This window comes from Lepisma saccharinum, chromosome 24, assembly GCF_977018435.1.
Source record: "Lepisma saccharinum chromosome 24, izLepSacc3.1, whole genome shotgun sequence".
NCBI classification, from domain to species: Eukaryota; Metazoa; Arthropoda; class Insecta; order Zygentoma; family Lepismatidae; genus Lepisma; species Lepisma saccharinum.
Window position 1 is genome coordinate 63,084,346 of NC_139252.1, and position 21,496 is coordinate 63,105,841.

Consider the following 21,496-nt stretch of genomic DNA (forward strand, 5'->3'; position numbering starts at 1 on the left):
AATATAAGGGCAGAACTAGGAAGAATTACGGAAGAAGAACTTTTGCGTGTGAATCAAAATTTCATCAAACGATGCCAGGAATGTGTGAATGTAGGTGGACATCACTTTGAACAACTCATATAACACAGGTTAGTGCTAGTTTTGCAATATTTATATAAATGTCTGCATATGTCCATAAAAATATGCGGGCATTACAGGCCGCAAATGTCGGCACCTCCGTCAGCGCCGCCCGCCACGTTTCTCCCGATCTCTCGGCTGCAGATCGAAATGGACGCACGTACATTCACAATCTAAGAAAACCCGATCTCAAAGACAAAAAGAGCTACCGAGCTAGTAACAAGGAAAACGTGACCAAATGTCTAACGCCAGGTTCAAACTTAACGTCCGTCTAACCTACCTTCAAGTTTATTGGAACGCTTTCATGCATGGAAAATGTCAGCATTGTGGTAGGAAAATTTAAGTGAACAACAGCGTGCTGTTGTCTCGGCTTGGTCAGTTGCAGAATGGTGTACTTCTTTAATCCACAAGGTTAAGTCGCATACTTTGGACAGGGAAATCTTTAGTGACTGGACCATTAATGGGCACGAATGATTTTTCAATTGAGTTTGTTACATAGTTCTGAAACGGTATAATATATGCTTTCAATGCCACTGGGGATAAAAACATCCCTGCCAGGCAGGCACGTATCTAAAAATATGTTTCGGGGAGGGGGGGGAGTCCGAACCAAGTGCCTCAGGAATAATAATAATAATCATGTTCAAATTAAAATAATTATATTAAATCAAATTAATACTAATTACAATACATAAATAAATATTATATTATTATTATTACTACCACTAAGAATAGAGATATACTAACAGCGCATATTCATTACGTAGCTTACCTGTAGTTAAGATCGGAATAATTTACATAAAAACAAGTGGCCTGGCAATGAAATTAATGTCAAATAGATGAATAATTGAATATTTATTGAATAACAAAAATGATGTTAAATGTAGTTGGAGAAAAGTAAGTTTTTGATTGAAATTTTATGCACATTATTCAAAGCCGTATGATCCCAATATAATCCTTGCATTCTAAAAAGTTCAGAGGAAATTAATAACCACCGATTATGCAACAAATGCTAATACTTTCATTACTTAATTTTAGTACTTGGTAAGTTTTCCGGGGTTCTGGTCCCCTAGACCCCCTAAATACGTCCTTCGTGTCCTTCAAACCAATTTAATCCCAATATAATCTTTGTCTTCCAATAAGTTCAGAGGAAATTATACAACAAACGCTAAACGAGTATATTTTCATTATTTAATTTTAGTTCTTGATAAAGCTTTCGGTGGGGAGTTCCGGATCCCCTGGACCCCCCTAAATACGTCCTTGCTGCCACGGATGAAAATAATTTTATATTACCGAGGGGATTCCCCCGTTAATTCGCACTGGTTGCTACGAGAAAAATCTCCACACACTCTTCCAGAATTGGATGGGGCACTTTTTAGGACAAGAGTGTTGGTAGAGGGAAATTTCCCCTTGTCTCCTCCAGGATTTCGCACCCTTTTCTTTCTTTTTAACCTCATGTATATATTACAGCTTTTTTACTGACTTGCCTTTGTTTACCATCACATATCGCTGCACACTTCCCCAGTTTCTCAAGGACAACGCTAGATCCTTCCCCACGACCAAGGTCCTAACTGGAACACCTCCACAAGAAAGATATTCTCAGGTTCTTCATTGCTCAAGTTGTTGTACACACTGTTTTGTGGGCGGCGGTAGTAATTGGTAGTTTCATTTGATTTTGCGACACTGGCGATATCTGGAGTTGCTTTGCTGAATGAGGAAGGTATGATCAATTTACTTTTCTTTTTAGATTCTATTCCTGGCTGCGCTGCCAAGTATTGTTTTTTCTCCACCAAGTGCAGAACAGTCCATTGCCAGAAGAATCAGTCTTGCCTGAAGTCGAATCTGCTCTTCCAGTGTGCAATAATCCCCGGAAACATGGGCGTGCACACTTGGGAGGGGGCAGTTGTCCCTCCTAATACTCTCCCTTAGGAATTTAGTGTGGAGAAATATTATCATTGTTTTTAAACAATATTATTATTAGAGCCCGGAAGTTCAGGCATTTATTTTCGTTAAAATAGGCAGGCAAAAAGGCATTTATAATATGGTAAATAGGCACTAAAAATGAAAAAAGGCAAAATAAACCGAAAAAAGGCACATTTAGAAGTCGCTTACTTTTATCTATAATTTCTGGCAAAATGTTAAAATCTAAATTGGGAAGAGCATTTCAATTTTCTCCGTCTTGATTGCACATAACTACAAGGTGCTTTTTAAGTTCTCAACATTAATTGATAGTCCTATGTCAGAGAGAATGTTTTTCATAATAGAAAATGATCTTTCTACTTCGACAGAAGTTATTGGAGCATACATATAACAAGCTAATGGAGCTGGACTCATTTTGGTAACAGCATTTTCACCTTTTAGAATATCACAAATTGTTTTCAATTGTTTCAAGTCCTCATTTGCACTCACTACCCGTTAGCACTTTTCCGCAACAGCTCACCCCTTTTCTCCTGGCACTTCCATCATCTGCTGCATAGATTCCTCGAAGATTTACATGGATGCTATAATTGTAATTGTCTCTGGCAATGCACCATAATGTGCAAAAGTAAACTTGAATAGCACAGGAGTTTTTTCACTTCACGAATTGAAGCCGCTTCATTTTCTGGAAGAGCATCGATCACCTCACTGATCTGATTTTTTGAAGGTTGTTAGCATAATATATATAGCTGCTGATATCCAGGTTCCCTATCTCGTCAAGACTGGTTGCTGAGGTAAACTAAGCTCAATCGCAACTTCCTGAAATTTTCGGGTTCGAGAGGGAGATTTCAGAAATATTTTCTTTGTGTTCGAAATCAACCTGTCCACTTCAGCAGTCAATCATGCACAAGAAAATGTTAACCGAAAGGCAATATCCTAACTCAGCATGAAATACTTTTTCTCACACTTTTCTCCTTCAGCAATGTTGAAACATGCGTGATTTCAATATTACTTAAATAAGGCGAAAATTATTCACATAATAAACGGAAGAAAAATAAATGCCAACAACGTTTTTTTGGAGAAAAATAATTTATATACACATTTTTTTAAAAAAAATGTCAAATTTCATTGAAAAAGGCAAAAAAACGCATTATAATTAAAAATAGGCAGTGGGGTCCTAAATAGGCTAAATAGGCAAAACGAAAAGGCTTCCAAAACATTCGAAACAACATAAGAAACGTATATCCGGAAAATTTTTATCAATATATGCAGTAGATAAAAAGAGGCATTTTGCCAAACTTCCGGGCTCTAATTATTATCTTTAACAAATAAGGTATTTTCAAGCCGACGAAAGTTCCAAGCAACTATGGCGGGTTTATTTCCTATGTATTTGCACTATCGCACTTCGTTCTACATCAAATTATTTGTTATTAAGACTCACCCATTTCATTCGTTAGCCGAGTTGTGTTACACCTATGTGGTCGCAGAATAAATTGGTCACACATTGGAAATGAATAAATCATGAGCGCCCGTGCCCCTCCCCCCTGAAATTTCTGGAAAGAGTTAATACAATTCGAATGGTGAAATTGTACAGATATTTTATAACAAAAACTATTGTTTTCTGTGACTCACAGGCCGTAAGTTACAGCAATTATTATTATTGTTTGAAGTAGGCTACCTTTAAGCTTACAGTCTATTTTACACTGATTAACTAACTATAAAAAACAGCCTCTTGTCCTACATGGAGTAATGTTAAGTATACAGTTCTGATTGGTTACTCTAAGACCTTGATAAAATTCAAGTATAATTCCCGGTTTTCAAGGCGAACTTTCCAAAAATTCAAGGGTACAGTGGGATCCATAAGTATTACCGTGCAAATTGTCCATGACTTACATCCTATGTGTTTCTCAGCGATGGATTTTTATGTATGCTGGTGCAGAAGTTGTCAACAGCTTGTTTTGAGTTTTCCTTTAATTTTCGAAGCTCTTATTGGGTTAAATAAAGTGCACGAACATGGTGATGGACAATTTGCACGGTAATTCTCATGGATCCCACTTTACAACCAGACGTATTCTCTATTTCAACCTTACGTATTGCCGCCTCTCACCTCCCCCCCCCCCCACACAAATACGTATATTAACAATATAAAGGTTCTGTGCTATTCCAATTTATCAAAAAATTCTAATTCAATACAATTAAACGATGTGTGCATATAATATTTAATCTACGAAATTGCCGAGTTTGCATTTGCCATTTCACATACTCAGACTCGAAATACATCCACAAACACAAGTCACAAATGTTACGCGATATAGTAATCTACGAAAAATTGGTAATTGTATAAAAATTTTAAATTGAAATTTACCTAATTAACTTCAAGATATCTTGCAATAATCTTCCGTCTGTCAGATATAGATTCTTCTGCAAAGGACGCAAAGTAAACGCGTTGAGAGAATTCTGTTTTATTTTTCATGCAGATTTCTTTTCTCTTCCTTCCTCGGTAAAAATGAAAGCTAAAACTGTGAAAAACTTACCTCAGAGCATAAATAAATGTGTATAAATTCAGTTGGATTTGGATTTGGATTAATGAAAGTTGCAATTTTTCACTTCTACGGAGAAAAATTCACGTAGAATATTACATACATAGAAAGCTAGTACAGTAAAAAAAATGTCACGATATTACCAAACTTTACTTTTTTTTACAATTAGATTTATTTGAGAGAATTTTATGTGGAGATTTAGCCCCTCCACCTGTGGCAACAGCGTCTACAACGAAATCATTGGCTGCTGCTTGAGTGGACCGCCAACAGCACGCATGTCCGATAAATACACAGCAACAGTTGCTAGGCCGCCACCAAAACACTTCGAAATCTGACATCGGCGCGTGAAGTGAAGCGATCGACCGCGTAACTAACTGGGATAGAAAGAATCCTCTCCGAAGTGTGGTGCTGGCCGAAGATCATCGTGAGCACCAGGTAAAAGACTTTTCATAATAAGAGTGAGAATAAGACGGAATACTGTATACTTGCGTGTAATTTAATAATGAATTTAACGTCATGACTTGGAAGCTCGAGCGAAATAAGAAATACAAAGTTGCTCTAGAAGCACTATGCGCAAATGTCCCAACCTCCAAATTTCTTTTGAGTGATTGATTGAATTGTTGTTTTGAGTCCACTTTATGCACAGTAAGGCTAATCGGGACTGGACCTACAGTTTAAAGTGGGATCCGAACCACTATGCCATGTGCCTCCACCGGGTATCCAACCTGGGACCTCTTGGTTACAAAAAAATTTCTTTTGAAACTAATAATAACTAGGGAACGGATCTTTAGGTAAATAAATGTTTTTTCTGCGATAAGATAGAGACCCTCGTTTTTGCCAAAATTCTGATCATAGCCTTATATGTCAACACAGCAAATTTATGTTACATAAAAACACATATTTTCCAGTTTTCCGTATGTAAATACATATTTTGCTAATTTTCATTTTAAATACATAAAATCGCTCATTGACTTCAGCTACCTCGAAATCCTCGAAGGAAAAATATTTATTCTCCGCAGCAATTCTTTCATATCGAGAGTGTTAAGTTTGTTTTGTCTTTGAACAAGCTCGCTGGCAGACGCCTCGCCTACGATCCTATTGGGGGAAAATATTACCCCCACTGGATCTAACCCTCAAGTGCTAATGACTAAATGTACAGAAATTTTTGGGGAAAACCCAAGGTTTTCAAACTTTGTGCCAAATTGCACGTGTTTTGGAAGGTCAAGTAGAGGAAGAGGAAGCTTTGGAAAACTTCAGCGTTAGTGACATTTCGTGATTCAAATATGCAAGAATTGTTTCTTGTGACGTGGAGCGTTTTTCTCACAATATAAGATGCTTTTTAGAGATAATCGTCACAGATTTACAATGGAGAATTTGGAAAAAACTATGGCGATCCACTGCAACTCTTCCAAAAAATAGCTCACTAAGAGGTAAGCATTTAGAAACTGATTTCAAGTGTTTAAAATGCATGTAACATTTTGTTTTTGTTACCAAATGTTTCTTATTTTTGTCACATATTTTCAACATTTATGACACATATAAAAATAAATATTTCTGAGTTTTTAGCACATAAAGTTCCGTTAAATAATAATAATAAATCATGAAAGACTGTAGGTCCAATCCCCATTAATCTTACTTTAATTCAACCATTAAAAACGATTAATGTATTTCTGTTTTAATTAGCATTCTAATAGATAAATTAATTGATATAGTTATTTTACGTCGCTCTTCTGCCACTTTTGACTAATCGCGGCGGTGAGGATGAGTGATGATATGATGAAACTGAGGAAGGGACATTCACAGAGAACACTCATGTTCAGACCTGGATTCGAACCCGGGACCTCTGGCGTCATACAGGGCTGTGCTAACCACTCTCCTTTTTTTGTTCATTTAAAAGTAATACCCCTATTCGCCCCGTCATTCACACATTTCTCAAACTTTCACACATGTCAATTTTTACTGTATTCTCGTTTTTACTCATTTCGGACAAACACAAACATCTAAGTCCTAGCCGGGATTCGAACCCCGGACCCCTGGCTTCGTAGCGCGCTGTGCTAACCACTCCGCCAAGGACGTCGGCTAGTTAGCATTCCTTATGAATGCGATACCCAGTGGTTCGGATCCCACTTTAAACTGTAGGTCCAGTCCCGATTAGCCTTAATGTGCATAAAATGGACTTAAAACACCAAGTCAATCAATTTTTATCAAGGAAGAAAGAAATTGTTTGTATTTGCTATTTTTGTTAAAGCATATTAACGTCTCGTATCATGTCGTTAATTTCTATAATGTGGTTATTTTAATCATATAATACGTAAGTCTTGACCAATGAGACTTATTGAAACGTGAAAGGACTCTGTAAATTTTGAAAGAATCTCTTGATATCTTTTGTAAAAAGGTAAAGTGCTCCCCTGTGCTTAGCACACGCCATAGGGGGGTCCGGTCGTGAGTGGGGGTGATGTGATCAACATCACGCTCCTGACTGCCTTAAGCCCCCAGGGTTTCCCCCAGGTACCATTGTCATTCGGCGCTGGGTGGGCGCTGGGGCCGCTTCCAAGGTTACAAAAGTTCCCTGATTTGAACCGGCCGGGATCGAACGTTGGACCTTTAGCATGGTAGTCAGACGCGTTACCGACTGAGCCACCGCTTGAGACTTTGAAAATTTACCTAGACCGAATGTACGCAACTATTTCAGACGTAGCAAGCAGACATCTAAGTGAGTATGTAAAGGAAATCCAAATACTTTATTTATACTAATTACAAAATCAATGCATTCCTCCCAGTTGTGGACCTGTGCTGCGTGCTTTCATATATTCAAGATAAAATCCGATTTTCTAATGTGGTGGAGTGGAAACGAGACGTCAAACACACAAACAACAGCGAAATTCTTATAAAGAAGAGTTGTTTTCCTTAGTGACCTCTGTACACGTGAAAGTTTGTGTGGTGATGCGCCGTATATGTGTTTCAAGGCAACTCCGAGAACAAGCCGAGAATGGGACACTGCTAAGCTGGCGTTGCCAGAATTTTTTGTAGGGGCTGTCAGACTGTTGATAAAACTTTAATAGTAGAAATAATAATATTAACAATGGTTATGATAGCTAATATACAATAATCACTATTACAGTATGATAAAAATATAAAGGTTTTATTCCAAATTTATTATTATTACACCCTTGAGGACACTTCTACTCGATCCGCCAGATGAGTGGATATCTGCCACGTTTATTTTTCATTATTTTTGTCTACATTTCATATAGTTAGTGTACAGTGGGATGCACAAGTACTGCTCGGAAAATTGTCCATAACCATTATCATGAAATTCTCTTTTGCATCCTACATGTTTTAAGGATTGAATTTTTACGAATGATGACGAAGAGGTTGTCAACTGTTTTTGTCGAAGCTCTGGTTGCCTAAAGCAAAGAATATAAACATGGCGATGTACAATTTGCTTGGTAGTACTTATACATCCCACTGTACTGAAATGTATTAACTTTTACATAGCTCATTCAAGAAAAGGCGTTAAAAGTTAGGGTGAAATTTTAGTCAAGGTTTATGTCGTGTGATTGTCACGCGAAACTAAATTTTGGGATTTTGAAAAGTTGGAAGCATTTATTCTCTAGAATAATTGGTAGAATGTGGTTTCCGTATTCACACTCAACTCAGTAGTCGTCGACCTCCGTACCGGAGTGGTCATCGCAGGGGTCCCGGGTTCGAATCCACGCTGTTTGTCCGTAATGAGAAAACCGATAATATAGTAAAAATTGATATATGTGAAAGTTGAGATAAAGGGGAATGACGGGGATACTACCGAATATATTTTTTTAAAAGTCGTTAGGGAGTCTGACTACCATGCGAGAGACTCGGATTCGATCCCCGGCGGGGGAGAACTTGGGTTTTTTCCACCTGTTCGAAAGACTTACTAAGTATTAAATTTACATAATTAAAATAATAAAATGATAAAAATAAATAATGAAAATATAATTCTTGTTTAATGGAGGGTTTCCGCCGAGCAAGGATCATACGACAGTACCAAAGAAGATTCTTGCAAGATTTATTACTACATATTAATTTTAATATGCATAAAATATTACCAGGAACTTAACTTTTCGTTAACTGGACCTAACATCGTTTTTTGACATTCAATAAATATCATATTCTAGTAGTAGTAAATACAATACGGACGGCGCGAGAAAGGAAGAGCATCCCCTCAAGTAGCTTTGCTACACTTAAAACTTGCTTAACATGAGCATATGAGTTTTTGAGCAAGTGTGGAATCTTGTCTAATCCAAGATTTTTGTAAAAATGCCCTCGGGAATTTTTCAGAAACGAAGAGCTTTCTCAGATTGATTTGTTTATACTTAAAACTTGCATCATCCAGATTTTTGTACATAAGCTTGTCAATTTTTGGCTACACCAGAAATTAAGCTTGTAGTATGTTTTTCTGTCAAAATCCCAGGAATTTTGAATTGATATCTATTGGGTTCTGAGACCGAATGGAATGTGGTGCATTGTCTTGTAATCAAAAGGTTCGGGTTTGAGTCCTTATAAAATCTGATGGCAAAATGTTAATATTGTTGTTTTGTAAACAAAAAGGCTTTGGGTTCGAGTCCTGATAGATGTGGCATTCCATACGTGAGATTTTGCTCTGTTAATAGCCCCCAGATCTTAAATTTAGTAAAATGTTGTATAACAGAGCAAAATTATTCTCTATTAAGAATCACCAGAGTTTTGTTATCTGGGAGCTCAACAATACGGGGGCAAAACTGCATAATCAATACAATAGAATGGAGGTCACGTAAACATTGCATGCTCTTTCCAATCTTTTGATCAGTTCCATGTTTCGGCCAACAATAAATTATTGCATGGCCGTGAGTTGTATGCCAACAGATAAAATCTATACTGCGTCTTTTCAGAGAGTTATTTATTATTAAAGAGTAATTGCCTTCATTCTGTTTGCCTGAGTGATTATATCTATTGATATTGCCTCTATTGTGTCTTTTCCGAGGGGAAATTACATGTTATTTGTCATGGAACTCAAAGAGAAATTCTTATCTATACTATGCCCCCCTTTTCAGGGACCATCCATCATATTGAGGAAATTCCTGGATATTGTCATTGCAAACTGAATTGTATTTAGGCTTGGTCTTGTTGTATACAAGTCTGTAACTTTACAGAAATATTGCAATATTTCTGTATTTCAGTTTTTGGCAGTATTTTAGGTAGGTATCTGCTACGAGCAGAGGTGGTATAAAATGGTAAGTAATATATTTTCTGACGGTAAAGTATTGTTTTATATCCAAAGAGTTTCTGTGTTTAAATCGTGGCTCTAGTTCGAGTTGCTGTTTTAAATCCATTTTATGCACAGTAAGGCTAATCGGGACTGGCCCTACAGTTTTAAAGTGGGATCCGAGCCACTTGTGCCTCCACCGGGTATCGAACCCGGGACCCCTTGATTACAAGGCAATGACGCTACCACTGCGCCATGGGGGAAGCCTAGAATCGTGCTTCTAGAACTGCTCTGTGACCCGCTCATTTCTTACATCATAAACATATGATTTTTCACCTATGAGAATGACACTGCATATGGTGTCATCTGGTAAAGCCTCGTGGAATTCACAGATAATTTTAATGTTTGTCCTGTCATTCACCACAACTTGTTTCCTTTTTGAAGTGTTAATTACAAACATGGGTCTCCGTACCTTGAATTCATCTGGTGAATAGTACATATCAGTACTGCCAGTAGTGACCCGCTTAAAGGAAGAAAAAGCTTCATATAATTTAAGAAAATCATCCTTGGACATGTCTAAATTGTAATTTTCCCTAGGAAAGACTTCATTTCTGCCATTTTTAAGATATATATTTTTGATGTTGCAGTTATCAAATCTACTTGAATTTTTTTCCTGATTGTTGTGTCTTCCAGTCTGAAACAGTACCACCACAAAATCGGGCATGTCAAATTGAATACTGGAGAATGAACTTGTGGCATCAAATTCATAATAAGTACCAGAGGCAGGCTTCTGTACGCATTGATATGTGTAAAATTGAAGAGGAACCTGTGGATTTTTTAGGATATCTGCTTTGTATTTAAGAGCGTAACTGGCTTCATACTCAACAACGGGGATTCTTAACTCCATAGTCTGAATAATGCACTTGCCCTCATCAGGTAAGGTATTGGGCAGAGCTTCTCCTGTAGGGTTTAATGTGCTATACCTCATCAAAGCATTATTATCATTTGCAGCTCTTCTAAATGTAATTCTTAACCCACCCTTCCACATAATTTCTTTGTAATCCGAGAAGAATCCTGGCAACAGGCGCATGGGGAACAGCACAGTGTGGTTCTTGGTTAATATCTTATCACCAGCCTCAAATCCACCTATTTTGTAGTAAGAAGCTTCGGTTTTGGATAATTTTAGTGTGGCCAAAGCCGTGGAGGTAATGCCGGGATAATCTATTCTGTTTATAACAACGCCATGTTTTCTGATCTCAATTTCAGAGAACAGATGCGGCACAAAATTGTCCACCAGTCTTATATTTGTATTTGCCGGATAATCTGTTCCATCGAGCTTTACAACATCAAATTTGATGTATAGATCTGCTCTGTGGGGGTGTATAAAGCCATCCCCTACATCAAGATCCACCTCTATCTCTGTGTTGGGTTGATTTAAATTTGCAAATGTCCTCCTGTTTGGGGGGAATGATTGTAGCTCATAACTCTCAATATTTTCCATTGTATGTATTTTTATTTAAATGTTAATCTCTATGATAGCAGTTGTTGTGGCTCCAGCAAAATCAACTAATTCTTCTTTTTCATTAGTGACCATCAATTCAATGTAATCTATTCTATTATGGCATACAGGAAAATATAATGTTGGGGATGGATTGTAGATGATGGGCTCCATGAATTCGGAATTAGGTTTGAATGTTGCAATGATGCCAGTTTGTTTGTGAGTGCCTATGCCATTTGATTTGGTGATCATACCCTCAGCCACATTACAGTGAATATTCAGAGTCTCTATGGCTAAGAATTTGGGTATATTCATAGCAGTGTGTTTGATGGCCGGTTCGAGTTTTGTGTTGTTCTCAAAGCCTAACAGCTCTCCTATAGTACCCAGATCCACTGTCTCCGTGGCAGATACAATCTCTACTCTGTGAGTGACAGAATTTTGACTTAAAACTACACCTCTGGGTAAGTGAGCATTTAGAGTGGACAGATTATATTGCCCTGGAGTGATGACAATTTTTTGATCCCCTACTGCAATTGTGTTGTTGTGGTGCGTAATATTAGGTATCAAGTACATGCCGTAAAATGCCCTGAGAGCTATTGTTTTGGGATACACTATGTCATCATGCAATTTGAGTTTCAATATTGAATTTTGGCTGGTGAGATGGAATACCCCCATGATGTTTCAGATACCACAAGGCTTTTTGAAAATTTTCAATTGATGGTTTATTTATTTGAGACATATATCTGAGAACAGATAAACACAAATGTCCGCAATTAACATCTTTGAAGTTTTGAACACGGGCATTATTGTAATAAAGATTAGCTGATTTTAGATATTTTATTAAATTTTCAGGTGGAATACCTCCAAATGAATCAAACACAAATGCCTTATTGTTTAAATATTTAAGATAACAGATCCAGTGAGTGCCCTGATTTTTGTACTCATCCAAATTAACAATGCCACACTCTTTGTTGAGTGGTTGTTCTGGTAAAGAATCAGACATGTACACACCTCTAAAATTTTTGATGCCCAGTGGCTTGATCAAAGCTTCAATATCTTGGTTTGTAAGCGCCTCTTGTTTTTTTTAAACTTATTCATGGCTCTCTTAACACCTTTGCCTTTTTTCTCCATGGCCAGGTTATGGCGCCTCTGCTCATCTAATTCTGCCCTATTTTTCTTGGCATCTATTACTGTTTTTGCTATGGCAGCTGATCCCCCAGCCAAGCTCCCAACAGCCCCGAGAGCAGCTAAGATGGCAGGGATAGTAAATATAAATCCCCCTGTATGCAATTTTTTTCTAGATTGCTGTAATTTTTTTAATTGGGGGGTGCTAAGCAACAATTTCATACCATGGCCCTTTGCAATACAAGAATTTTTTTTCTTCCGCTGCTTTTTGGTCAAAAGACTGTCAATAGTTTTAAGAGATTTGAGACCTGCATAAGGTATTTGATACATGACACCCTTGGCCTTCATCGTAGGTTTATTATATACATCTTCACAGCCCCCACCCCAGTTTTTGTTTGGTGCTCATAGCTATGGTGGTCCCCAATGCTGCTATTTTTTCACTCAAAGAAGCATCTTTGCTTACAAATCTACCAAATGCAGCCTCTTCTAATTTCTTGTCTGCAACATGTCTCTTGTCTAGATCAGAATGTGTGTTGTATGCTATGTCATGGTCTCTACAAGCAGCATCTAGGGGATTAACACCAGGATCCCCTCTGTTTAATCTATGGTCCAATTTTGTGCCTGGACCACAGTACTGATAGCCTGGAATGTGTAGTTCAAATGGCAGCTTGTTTATAATGTCATTAACCAACCCCCGACCCTCAGAGACATTCCAAAATTTGGGTGGTAGAGTATTAATAATTTTTATGAGATATCCAATCCCCTTAGGGTCATTCACTATAAAATTAGACAATTTGGTGCTTATCATGTCCATAATTCCAACCTTTTCATTGTAAAAATTGTGGTTGCCAGCATTTTCCTCCCCAGCTATCACCAGCAACCTATCTACAAGTTTCCTGACATCATCAACCCACACAAATTCTTTAGGCAGGGTGTTGTATTGTTTGATCCCACTGCCAGTCTTGATCTGTGACCATATGGGCTTGATTAAATTATTGTATTTTGCCCCACTGCTAGACTTGACTCTTTTTTGTGTGGGATCATTGTTCTGGTATAGAGCATCTGATTTTATTAATATTTCTTTGTAATCCTCATAATCTTGATCTGTATAGCTGCCAGGCCTTTTCCTAGTTATCAGTTCCCACAATCCAGGTGTGCCGGTGTACTTAACAAAAGCACCTTTTTCTCCGAGACGAGATTCTGAATATACAATTATATCATCCCCCATAAAAGTTACTCTGAAATTACCGATTCTATGAATAATGCTGCCATCAAGCTCTGTGTCGGCATATAAGCCAAAGACCTCATCTTTGTTGTCTTTAGGTGTGGTTAAATATTTTTGAGCAAGAAGACCCAATTCAATAGGATCCTGACTAGCCTCAATTCTTCTAGGAGCAACAGGACTAGGTGTATGAATACTGGAAAGTGGGGTGAATGGATAATCTAATATGTTCCTTGCAGCTACAGGTACAAGCTCCGTGAGCAAATTTTGATTCTGCTCTGTAACAGTTTTGATATTCTTACCTAAATTATTAATAGCATCAATTACAGGCTGTTCTGTTTGTTTGTGTTTTTCATAAATTCCCCGGTTCTCTGATTTCCATCCCTTAAATCTTTTTACAAGATAATCTCTTAACTTAAGATCATCAATGACTGGTCGTTTCATGGTTGTTTATTTATGTCTCAACGTCTAGAAAATCGTTGATTTTATTTCTGTATTTGCCAGTGTTAGGTGTTCTTGTCATATCAATTGTGACAAACCCATAACTGTCCTGGTTCCAGCACTTGCTGCAAAATTTGGAAAAATCATTGTAGCTCAAGTCCCCACCTACATATTCATCGTGTATGTGTTTGAGGTTGGTATGGTCTTGATGAAACACACATATAAAATTGCTGTTGTCTCGGATCAGTTGCTTCGGTATCTTAGAAAAAGTCTGTGCCAGGTAGAAGCAATCAATGTTTTTGTGCCGGCCCTGTGTAAAGAAATTTCTAACCTTGTTTTGATTATCCAGTATAATGTCATCAAACACAACAACAGAATTATCGAGACATTCATGAAGTGGCTTAACATCTGGTTCAAAAGTGGCTATATCCAATCCATCATATAGCTTCATCAGCTGCTGATATTTTAATTGTTCCAAGCTCTTAGAGAAAACATACAAGTGCCTGTTTTTCCAGTCTAACCAGTTGGGTGCCAATAAAAAATTATCAACCATTAGTGTAGTTTTACCACAAGCAGATGGCCCAACAATAAGACACCTAATATTGTCAGGCAGCAACTTGCCATTTTTCCTATTCTGCTGTTTAGGTTCTGGCAGCCTTTTTATAACATCCCAGGTGCTCATATTATTATTTTGTCTGCATCGATCCAGCTGTTTTCCGGATGACCCAGCCATTTGACAAGTAACTTGTTGCCTTTTCTGCGGATGATTTTTTCTATGAGATATGTGTCAGGCTGTTTAGTTTTGCTGAGTTCTTGTTCATAGAACCGGCCTTTGAGAATTTCTCCTCGGTGATCTTTTATTATATATGTGTTAAGAGTCCCGGGTTTAACTTGAACCACTGTAAATAATTCAGTGCTCCAGTTTCTCGTAAAGCCTCTTTTGAATAAGTGCTTATATTTGCTGATTCTTACTTGATCCCCTACCCTGTATTTGGCCCTTCTTGTTGTTGGCTGGTATCTAGGATAATAAACAGTCCTGATCAATTTTTGCTCATCAGATGAAGTTACTTCAGAGGGTTTCATGTTGATTGTGGAATGGACCGAGTTGTTATATTTATGTAGAAGTTCTGGAAGAATATTAAGCCATTTATAATTACCTTGAAGTGTGAATTGTTTATACATAAGATTTTTTAAGGTTCTGTTGAATCTCTCTACAATTGAGGCTTTGAGATCACTGTAACTCGAGTAATGTTTTATTGCCTGGCTTTTAATAAATTGTTGAAACACTGAATTATAAAATTCTTTGCCATTATCTGTTTGCAAATAGCGCGGTGATCTTCCTGAATGATTGATGATTGTCCTGAGGGCTTCTGTAACACATTTTCCAGTCTTGGATTTGAGTGGCACAGCCCAGGCAAATTTTGAAAATGTGTCTATTACAGTGAGTAGATACTTGTAGCCCTTGTTGATTTTGTCTAAGTTTTTCAACTGTCCACTTGACAACTCAATCAAGTCGCTCTGCCATAAATCATCTATGCCCTTTGTGACTACTGGGAGTCTCTTATAATTATGTCTGGCCTGTCTGTGTAATTCATCAACAATAATTTGTCTAGACATGATATGTAAACAAGAATATTGCAACTATGGGGTGTTCAGCAGCTGATACTACAGGATTTTCTAAATATAATTTGTCCCCTATTTGTATTTTAAATTCCAGAGAGCCATCATCTTCAACATAGGCTGTTTCTAATGTATTAGGATCTGTAAAATCCTCTAACTCTACATTGGTGATTTTTACTTTGTTGTCAGCATTTGTTATTGATAAGGTAGGGTAGTGGTGTGCCTGTGGTTGAAGCCAATATTTGATCTTGATTGGTCTCAGTGTGCCCCCAACAAAAAATTGGTAATAAAATTGTGCAGGGGACAGCATATATATTTTGCCACCTGGTGTAAATGGTGAATCATATTCTTTGTTGGGGATGCTGTACAATTCAAGAATTACTGTATGTTTTGGATTCTCGATTATGCCTGTTATTTCCTTTTCTGCTGTAAGCAATCTGCTTGTTACAGATTCAAGGTGCTCATTGATGGTCCTAACAACATCATCGTGACCTGGCTTTATTTTTATGTCCACAACGAGTTTCTTGTATTGTTGCACAATCTCTTGAAGCTGGGTGGCAAAAACAGACAGAGCATTTGCTTGATTGGATTCCATGGTTCCTAGCTGTTGCTTGATATTAGCTACAATTTGTTGCAAATTTTCAACAACTGCCAATTTTGAATTTTGAGCAGTAAGATCATGGACCTGTCTTCTGATATCCTCAAACAGGGCATGCAGTTCATTAATATGTTGATTGGTTGGTAGAGTGGCCACTGTCTGAGTGAGTTGTTTGATCTCTGTCTGGATATTCTTGATATCTTCTGATTTCAATATCCTATTCACAGCTCTCTTAATATTTTTAAGTTCCTGTGATGTGGGAAGATTTGATACTGTATTCTGCAAAAATTCAAGTGCCAATTTTACATTGTTTAATTCAGATGCATCAGCCACATTTTGCATGGCATTTTGGAGCAGGGCTATATCTGCCTGAGTGGGTGTTGATTGTTGTAAAATTTCAAGTTTTGTTTGGATATCATCTATCAAGTGATGAAAATGAGATAGCTCAGATTCAGTGTTGAGGTTTTCAAGCTTTGTGATCTGTTGCTGGACACTGACAAGTGTATCTACAATCCCAGGCAGGCGAGTTTCTTGTACATTTGCCAAATCACTTTGCATTGCTGCTATGGTACCTTCAAGATGGGTTATGGTACTTTGAATTTTTCCAAAATCTTCATATGTTTCAAGTTGCAGCTTGATGTTGGCAACACTCCGAGTTATTGCATTCAAAGCATCAGAAGATGGCAAATTGTTCATAAAAATTTCAAGTGTCTCAATTTTTTCTTTAACCTCGGCTATGGCATTGTGCAGAGGATCCAGGTTAGGTATCTGGAGTGACTGAATCTGTTCCTTTAGAGTGGAAATCACTAGATCAAAATCTTCTTGTGATTTTATGCTTTTGACAATTGTTTGGAGCTGTGCCTGGACATTATTTATCTGCTCTTCCAATTGCTGTTTCAATTGCTCGGAGTTGGTGGCCTGGGTCTTAAATTTAGCTTGAAGAGCTGCTACAGCCTCTTCTAAACTTTGAAAATTATCCAATGTGGCCAAGTCAGTATATTTCTGAAGCAACAATTTGAGTTCAGAATCAATTTTAAGAAGAGGGTCCATGCATTGTGATTGTAAATTTGTAATTTCTAGTTGAAGACTGGCATTGAGTGTGGTCTGTAAAGCTTGTAAATCACTTCTCAATTTCTTGACTCTGACATCAAGCATCAGAATCTCATCACTGTGATCTTCATGTCTTGTATGGCCAAATATATCATTAGGCATTTTCTTTTAGTGGTTATTTATTATAGAGTATCTGATTCTTAATTCTATAAAAAAGGGTATAAGCTTGTCATAGGATCCAGGGACCTCAATATATAAGCAGTCACCAGCAGAAACAGTATATACAGTGCCAGAAACCATGTTTGAGTGCTTCATTCTATAAATATTTCTCCCCACTGAAATCTTGACATCACCCTCAGGGGTTGTAATAAATTGCAATTGCCCACCTACAGGTAATTGGTAATGATTTAAATTATTGTTAAATATGTACAATGTTTTGCCTGTTTCTTCATCATTATCTGTAAGTATGCTGTTCAGATGAATAATTAACAAGCCACTCAGTTTAGACATTACAGATTGTAAATCAGGAGAGGCTTGTGGTGTGGGCAGGTCCATAATAGCCTGTTTTTTGAACCCAAATAAGTTCATAGGCATGTTTGTTTATTTCAAATCATGCTCTGAAATTGGGCATTGTTTCCCACTTTTCAAATCACAATGCCCCCAAGGTAAAGTATGTATGCCACATGATAAAATGCATCTCTTATCATCATGTGGATCCAGAGCCACTTTTCTTACAATATTGCTAGTCAGCAAGTGATTCTCACTCTGAATTCTATTTTCTGATGTTCTGATTGAATTCTGTGATTTGATGCAATTTTTATAATCTTCAAATTGGAGATCTTTTTCAACAGTCACTCTGCCAATGCCCTTGGCCTTTTTGGCAACAGCACCACTACATGTTTCAAAACTGTACATCTTGGCTCTTAACCCAGCAAATTCCACAATAACATCACCAAGTGTCTCATCTTTTAACTTGCCAGGCACCTTTTTGTTGTGGTGTTGTTGAATCTTTGTATGTTCACTGGTATCAAAATATTGAAACAATTCAGGCTGTGACATATCTTGATAAACATCTTCTGTTTGAATTTCAAGAATAAAACTATCCGTGTCCATGTACAATAATTTTACACGATCACCGTAAAAAGGTTTCAGCACGTCATAATATAATATTAACATATGTAATTTGGACAATTCCAATATCACAGCCCCTACATAAATAGGTTTATCAAATTTGATCTTTGTTTTCATCATGTTGAAAAGTGCCATGTACTCATCATAAATTCTTCTGTAATTGAAGTTGGGCTTTGCAACCAATTTTTTGCTCCGGCTGGGGTCAGTAATTATTTTAACATCGGTATGTTTCCTGACATTTTCAATTGTTTTGCCATACACTGAATTCACCATCAATTTAAACAAGCTCTTATCAAATTGGCTCTTTGCAGATGTTCGAAGCTCTGTATTTGTATCAATGTATGGTTTCAACCATCTTGAGTGCCTGAACCTCAAAACTTTGCCAACTTTGGTCACTTGGACACCATGTTTCATCAGGAATTGGAGGTTTTTATAATATATGACATAACCCTGTTTTGGCTCCAGTGTCGTCATGAGCTTCTTCTGTTTAGAGCCAGGTGAGCGCTGAACCTCGGGAATTGGGGGCAGATCAGAAAATTTATTGTGCAAATCATCAGGAATTGTCAGATCAACATCTAAGAATAGGCCATAATTACTGTCATCAAAGTCCTGAAGATCTTCAATATTGAAATCTTCAACCCACTCAAGCTCTGCATATGGCAATTTATCCATCATGGCATGACCATAGAGGTTGTTTGCATCTACATACGCTATATAATTTGATGGCCGTGCTGGATCATAATCAGGCACGTATTTGTTATTTGCTCTGGCATATCTCTGGGAACATTGCACTATCCCACCTCTTATACATTCCTCCATAAACAGATACTTTTCTTGATCGTGGATCAGATCCAATGGCATTTTAGTATTTAAAAACATTGCGGCCCATGCTAGGCCCGGGGCACTGTAAAAATACACTGGGTCCAGTCCATAATTTTGCATGGAAGATTTTCTGAATGCCTGCAATATATCAGCTAAGAGGGTGACATCAAGTTTCAAATAAGCCATGTGATAATCACCAAATGTCTGGCAATTTAAATTGTCCCACATCAACTGGGCATGGTGATAATCTTCATCAGTAATTCCAGATCCTCTGATTTTGCTATAAAATGCTTCTTGCGGTGGCAGGGAACACTCATCAAATTTAGAAAAATCTGTGACATAGTCATATGGATATACACCCTTCCGCCTAATTAATTTCAGGTCCTGATTTGGAAACGAGGCACGTGTGATTTTCAAGTCATCATCAGATAATTGAGAGGCCAGTGTAGCCAGGCTAGCAGATAAAAATCTGTAAGAATCAAGAAATCTTATGTGAATAGGAACACCATCAACTTTAATTATCTTGCTAATAGATATATATTTTTCATCATTTTCAGCTAAAATATTTAAATTCTGCTTGTCAAACCCCTCGTACCTGATCAGATGATGGAAATCATAATTGGATGCTCCATGGCAAAATATGGGGATAAATCTTGGTCTCTTGATCTTAATATTGCAGCTATTACACAGGGCCATTAAAAATTTACCATCTGTATGAGAATGGTGTTTCACCTTGATATTTTTATCTGAAAATTCACAATCACATACCGGGCATTTTTCTGCTTTGTTGAAATCCTCAATCTGTTCCTCTGTTAAAGGCAACATAGGCTTTGATTTTAATAAGATGTTAGATGCTATGTCACGGCACACATTTTCTATTCTATGTGCAAATTCTTTGATGGCATTTGGTCCCTTGTATGAATATTCTTTACTAGCTACACCATCCTGTACAACCACATAACAAAAGCTGGAAGGTTCATGTTGCTGGTATGGTGTAATTGAGGATTCTTCTGGATCTGGGCTACAGAATGCAATAGGTTTGAGGTTCGATTCGAAATCACAGACAATATATGCTGGGTGTTCCAACAGGGCTTCATACTTTTTGAATTTGCAATTTTCACCTGGATTGGGCATCACCATATGAACAGGTTTATGGTTGCCACAGTATTTCAGATGCTCATTTAGCTTGTTTTTAGCAATTTCTGCATTCACTTCCCGAACCCCCTTCACTATTTTTTGACCATCAAATACAGTTAAACATCTTCTGCACAACTTGAATATTGTATGAGTTTTGTCTAGTTGCGTTCTCACTAAAGCTTCAAGACTGTGTATCAGAGTGTAATGGTATGTATCATCCCCTTCAATCAAGAGCAGATCAATCGGAATAGCAGATTCATCATCAATTGTACTGATTCTGAGAGGTGCTATCGGGCAATTGCCAGTGGAACAAGTAAATACATTAATAGATAATTGCTTGCCATCGATGTGCCTGGCCCTTTTTTCAAATTTGTCAATATTCTGAACTGACATTGGATATTCCAAACCCTCCATTACATCGTCAAAAAGATGTTCATGTTGTTTGTAATAAGTTATTCTCTGAGGATCCCTTGAAACTGGATACAAAGCAGCTAATATACACCACAAAAAGCATTTCTGGTCGGCATTTTTTATATTGACCACGGCTCTTTTGTTTTTGATATTAGCAGGCAAAGGCACATAAGTAGATCCTTGTAATGGAGTGAATTCAGAAATATTAACATAGAGCTTGTGTGGAGAGCCACATAGGCTCCATCCGGACTCTTTTGCCGCAAATTCAGAGTGTTTGATGTTCAGTTGATTCATCAATCTGCCTATTATTGTGTCTGAATTTGAATTTGAATATACCGGTACAGTTTCTGTTATGTGGGGCTGTGTAAATTTTGTGCCATTTGGTTTCTTATATTGTACAAACAATTTGAGGGATAGCTTATAAGAGCCATTTTGTGCATTAAGAATTGCCTGCAGATCAGAATTTATACTGTTCAAGAAATTCTCAATGCCGCATCTTGGCTCTGATACAAACCGGTAATCCCTAAGTTGGGCATTAAAACTGCTACGGATAGGTGCATGGCGTAGCTGTTTTGCTGCTCTGGTATTAACAGGTGCTTCGTGCTTTCTTTTCTGAGCAGATGTGGATGGTTGTGCTGAGCAAGTA

The 21,496-nt window shown here is 37.5% G+C and overlaps 1 protein-coding gene across 2 annotated transcripts in view; it reads left to right on the forward strand.

The window, feature by feature from the left end:
• Positions 1-1,712: 1,712 nt before the first annotated feature.
• Positions 1,713-21,496, forward strand: part of LOC145978081 (4-galactosyl-N-acetylglucosaminide 3-alpha-L-fucosyltransferase FUT6-like) — a 58,462-nt gene continuing 38,678 nt past the window's right edge. Inside the window, exon 1 of one of the 2 annotated variants that reach the window (XM_083110499.1) lies at positions 1,713-1,834. The gene's annotated coding sequence lies outside the window, so the exon portion shown is untranslated. Of the gene's footprint in view, positions 1,835-4,926; positions 5,007-21,496 lie in introns of those variants that run through there. The other variant, XM_083110502.1, reaches the window with a different exon arrangement.